Source organism: Rousettus aegyptiacus, unplaced genomic scaffold (assembly GCF_014176215.1).
Source record: "Rousettus aegyptiacus isolate mRouAeg1 unplaced genomic scaffold, mRouAeg1.p scaffold_m13_p_2, whole genome shotgun sequence".
In the NCBI taxonomy this organism is placed as follows: Eukaryota; Metazoa; Chordata; class Mammalia; order Chiroptera; family Pteropodidae; genus Rousettus; species Rousettus aegyptiacus.
The window spans coordinates 162,744,276-162,749,769 of record NW_023416295.1 but is presented as its reverse complement, the minus strand read 5'-3'; the positions used below and the strand labels follow the sequence as shown (position 1 = coordinate 162,749,769).

General features: G+C 34.1%; 1 pseudogene; it reads right to left on the bottom strand.

The window, feature by feature from the left end:
- Positions 1-4,011: 4,011 nt before the first annotated feature.
- LOC118614209 lies at positions 4,012-4,129 on the bottom strand (annotated as a pseudogene).
- Between the last annotated feature and the right edge of the window lie 1,365 nt (positions 4,130-5,494).

Here is a 5,494-nt window from a genome sequence, read left to right as displayed (position 1 = left end):
TACATATGGAGTTAATTGTCACACAAGGAAACCCCTTCTCCCTCATCTACCAGGGGAGGCCTCTCTGCCCCACAATCCCATCAAACGGGGGTCCTGGAAACAACCGAGGGTCTGATTTTATAAACTCAAGACTAGAGTTGGAGAGATTAGGTGAAAAAGAGGCAGGAGAGGGAATGTACTTCAATTTCACTCTGATATTTGAAGAATGGCAAAGAATAGGTAACAATCTCATTATTTAATCAGATAATCTCTTGGCCATTTTCCCCAAAGCCATTAATATGGTATGATTCTTAACTTATTTCAGAATTTTTAGAATTTCAGATAATATCTATAGAATGGTAACCGAATTTCTAATTTGAAATGGAATTTTAACTAAATAAATTTACATTGAATCCATTTCTTATTTTCTGTAGTGGTCTAGTTTTAACCATGATTTGGGGATTTCTTATGAGCGACTTTCCTGGAGCCCCACAGATGAGCTTTATTCGGAGCTGGCTACAGTTCGAATTTTTGGAAGAGACTTTCTTTTTTTAAAAAATGATTTTATATTATTGTAACTATTTAAGGTTCCACTAAGGTCTCTTCCTAAATACTTTTTAAAATAATGTTAACATGATTTCTGGTTCCAAGGCAATATAAGCTTATTACAAGTGATTTTGAAAAATACAGATATGGTGGTGTGTCTGTTAAGGTGGAAGTTAATTTGATTAAATGCTATTTTTTTCTCAAGTGAACACTGATGTTTGGAACCTGAAGGTTAATGCAGAGGGTGTAGAAAACTTGTGAAAGGAGTGTAAGGGCCTTAGGGTAAAGAGAAGATCAAGAGCTCAAGGTCTTCTCCTAGAGATTATGGCAATTTATCAGGTGATCCAAGAGTCCTGGAGCCCCAGGGGCAGGGAGGAGTCCAGGAAAATGGGCCTCCCAAGGTTCAGGGGACTGCGGGTGCTGGCATGTCATCCACTAGCAAGATTTTTGTACTCTGGATGACTTTTAGAATCGTTTTGCTACTAATCAAATTACTCCCTCCCTTTCTCCACCTCCAAAAATTCCATTTGAATTTTAATCTGATTTTATAGTAACTCTATACATTGATTTGTAAAGCTGCATTTTTAAAAAATAATATTTATTTTATGGCTCCTCCATCCTCCAGACATTAAACTCAGTTATTCAACTCTTCTTTTCGGCCTCCCAGTATGTTTGGCTTTCTCTGTATAATCGCTCTTAGTTTCTGACTTTTATCTTATATGACTAATATTTTATATTTTTATATATAATATTGGGATATTATATCCTATATATACATGGATTTATGGATACTATATCCTATAAATATGTATTTACATATTTTACATGTATAACAATTGATATATTTTTTTATTATATTGTCAGATTGTTATACATGAAAAGGAAGTTTGGTTATTTATTCCAAATCTACCTTTTAAATCACCAATTGATTTCAGTTGATTTTTTTGGTGAGTTTTAGGTGGAGTATCAAATCATCTGTGAATAACAATATTCTTTCTTCCTTTTCAATTCTGTTCCATGTCTCATTGCCTTGAATAAACTCTCAATATAGAATAATAGCAACATACTTTTTTTGATACCAGTTTTAATGAAATACTCTGGTGTTTTCAGTGCTGTGTTTAGTTTAGGATATTCTTTACCATGTTAAGAAAACTGTCTTCTGGTATCCTTTTGTTAGATTTTAACAGGAATACACATTATACTTTATTAAATACAATTTGAGCAATCATTTAATGATTTTAAGGGGTTTTTTGATCACATATCTTAATGCAATTGATAACTGTAAATGACTCATACATTTTTAAAATAAATACTACTTGGTCAAAGGGTAATTGCATTATAAAATTAAAATAACTAATATTTATATATTAATTATATATTAATTTATTATTTATACATTTTAAATTTATAATTTATTAATTAGAAATTATCATTTAAAACTTAACTATAAATTATTGTTAAATTTGTTATAAATTATATTGTTTTATATTACTATTTGCTCTTTATTTATGAGAAGTTAATTTACAGTTTCCTTCACTGCAGTATTTTTATTAATTTGGGGCATCAAGCTTATAAAACTTTACAGAATTGGAAACTTTCCACCTTTTGAATGTATAGAACTTTTTTTCATAGTACAGGCATTATCTTTTTTTAAAAAAAGTTTGAAACAATCCACCAATAAAATTATTTGACCTTTTTGTATTTAGTGGCAATTCTTTGATACATTTTCAAGATTCTCACAGAAATTACTCTTTTAATTTTGCTATATTATCTTGAATGAATTGTGTTAATAGATTTTTATAAAATAATTATTTATAATTCATAGTGGTATCAAATTAGACAGTGCATTTATTTTAATTGTATATAAAATAGGTGTTTAAAATAATTGTTTGATAAACTCACTGTGTAATTGATCTCAGTTATTACCTCTGGAATTTCTATTACATTTACCTATGATTGTGTTTTAATATTGACTCATCTCTCAGTTACCTGGCATAAATTATTTGGAATCTCTTTTTTAAGAAAGTGCACAGATGATATATTTTCTGAACCCTTGTATATTGGGAAATTCCTTTCTTTGCTTCTCATATGAATTATGACTTTACTATGTATAAAATTACGGGCTACATTTTTCTTTTAAAAATTTGGACACATCGTTCCATGAACCACTGTTATTTCACACCCAAAAGCAGAAGCCAAATGTCAGTCTGACTTTTGTAGATTTGTAGATGTGGTAGATGCTGCCAGATACTGACCCAATATCCATTCTCCCTTCTTACTAACTGAACCCTGATTTGGTAGGGTGTAAAAATATTCATAGCTAAAGCTACATTTTGCAATCTCCCTGGCAGAGAGAGTGGCCATGTAACATGGTTCTGGTCAATGAATTATCAAATGGGGCTTCTCAGATGGGCCCCTGGTGGGGAAAGAATCAGCTGGCATGTGTCTCTTTTGCTTTTATTCTCTTCCTGCCTCCATGTAATGGCTGGAGCATTGGCAGCCATCTTGAGAAGGTCACCTACAGGCCTGCAGAAGGCAAAAGTTAGAAGACTGGGTCCTTAAATGACATGATAGGCTGCCTTTTCCGCTCTGAACTGCTTATCATCAGACTTCTTCTACATGAAAGAGAAATAAACCCTATCTTATTTAGGCCATCACTATTTGGATTTTCTGTTTTAGGTAGCCAAACAAGTCCCTAATTAATCAGTGAGTAATTTTTTTTTTATTGTCACAATCATTGTCAGACTTTTATTTATACTTGTACTTTAAAAAAATATTTACATTCTTGGAGTATGTTTTTATATTTGTTTACTTGGAATTTAGTGGGTCTTTTGGAACAACATGCTGGAGATTTTTTCTAGGCAAAGAAAATTTTAATTATCTTCAGTTTGAGTTCTGTTCTCTGCCTTCCATATCCATCATCTTCATTTTAAAGCATAACTGGAGTGCAATTATTTGGCACAACTTCTAGCCAGTGCTTAGCAGGAATTCATTTAGACAGTTCTCCTAGCTCGTGATGGAATGTGTCCTGCTTCTTCTGGATTCTCTGAAATTTCTAAACTGCATAGCTCGTGCTGTTACCTGTTGTTGTCTTCCATACAATACTTTGCCCAAGGGAACTCTACCCCCAGAATGCAAAAGCACAATGGTACCACTCACAACCAGTACACGACATCCTACCCTGCTTTCTGGAAGGAACACTCTGAAAAGTGATACCGAAAGATAGATCAGAGGTGGGATGATGTCCTAGTCAACTCAGGCTGCTATGAGAAATACCATAGAGAGGGTAACTTAAACAACAAGTTATTTCTCACAGTTCTGGAGACTGGGAAATCTAAGACCAAAGTACCAGCAGTGTCTGGTGAGGGCCTACTTTCTGGCTTGGAGATATCATCTTGGTGTATTCTCATATGGTAGAAGGCAGAGAGGTAGCAAACTCTCTTCTGTCTCTCTCTCTGTCTCTCTGTCTCTCTGTCTCTCTTTAAATGCCTACAGCACCTGTATTTCAAGGTGATCTCCTATCCAAGTACTAACCAGGCCCAACCCTGCTTAGCTTTCAACATCAGATGAGATTGGGCATGTTCAGGGTGGCATGACCACGGACTCTTATATCTCTTATGGTAAGGGCACTGATCCCATCATAAGAACTCTCCCCTCATGACCTAAATTTCCTAAAGGTCCACCTACAAATACCATCATATTATAGCTTCAACATGTGATTTTGTGGGGAACACAAATATGTTGACCTTTTGCAAACCTTAGGGAAAGAGAAAGTCTTTCTTGTTTAGTTTATAATTCTCCTTCACTTAATCTAATCCTCTTAAAAGCTTTCTATGATTTCTATGTATTATTCTTATCATTTTACAGATAAGGAAACTGTGGTTGGGAGGGGCCATTTGTTCAAGATCATAGACTAAATAAGTAGCAAATTAGAAGCAACTGAATTAGAGCCATTGTGGGAAGCCCAGTCTCCTAAATTCAGATCTAATGTTCTTCCACTCCTTCATGCCAACTTTTCTAATATTCTTACTTTATAGTTGAAGAAATGAATATGCCAATGAATAAAGGGACTTATAAAAAGATCACATGGCTAGGTGATGAAGTAGATTCTGCTCTGCAGTTCTTTATCAGGAAGATATACTTTATTCAGGATCAATTTGTAATAGCAAATAATTAGAAATAATCTGAAGAAATGGTCAAATATGGTTCATAGTCAATGTGCTGAAACTTTATGAATTATTATGCAGTAACTATGCTTATGATTCTATAGCTATATGTACGCATGTACGTGTCTAGTCTCTAATAGCTTCCAACTTCTCCCAGTGCACTTTGCACTTCACCTGTCTTCTTTCAGCAAAACATCATAGAGTTCAAATTCCTTCCTTACTTGAGTCCAGAGTTCAAGGAAGGGACACTCAAGAAGACAGATTTCAATGTCAAAATAATGTTGAAAAGAGAGCATCTTTCCTATGCACCGCGTTAGAAGCAATTTGTACAACTTTCCCAGTGAAAAAAATCTGTTCTTGGAATATTCCTTCCTACAAAAATGATTGGCTTTCTCATTTTTTATCCAAAATTCATTTACTTGTCATTCGTATATGAGTATGGGAGGGTGTCTCAAGACATTTCTCCTCTTATCTTTGTACTTTCTCTCTTGTGTTGTCCACACAGCGCTTTGAAAAATAGGAATCCTGTTGTAATGAATGACTAGCAATTCCAGAGAAGTTTTCATAATTTCCAAATTATAAAACATAACTTTGCCATGAAAACATTTTTATGAAGCCATAAATTAGGAGGCTAATGTCATGATGACCAGACCTACTCTCGCTACTCTCCTCATCTTTATGTGGTTAAAGATAACAGTATCAGTTGTGAAAAAGTGAGTCACCCAGAAAACTTCAGGAGCTCTGATGAAGGCTACACAATACAGAAAGGTGATTCTCATAGTTAAGAGTTTTGGAGTTTTGTC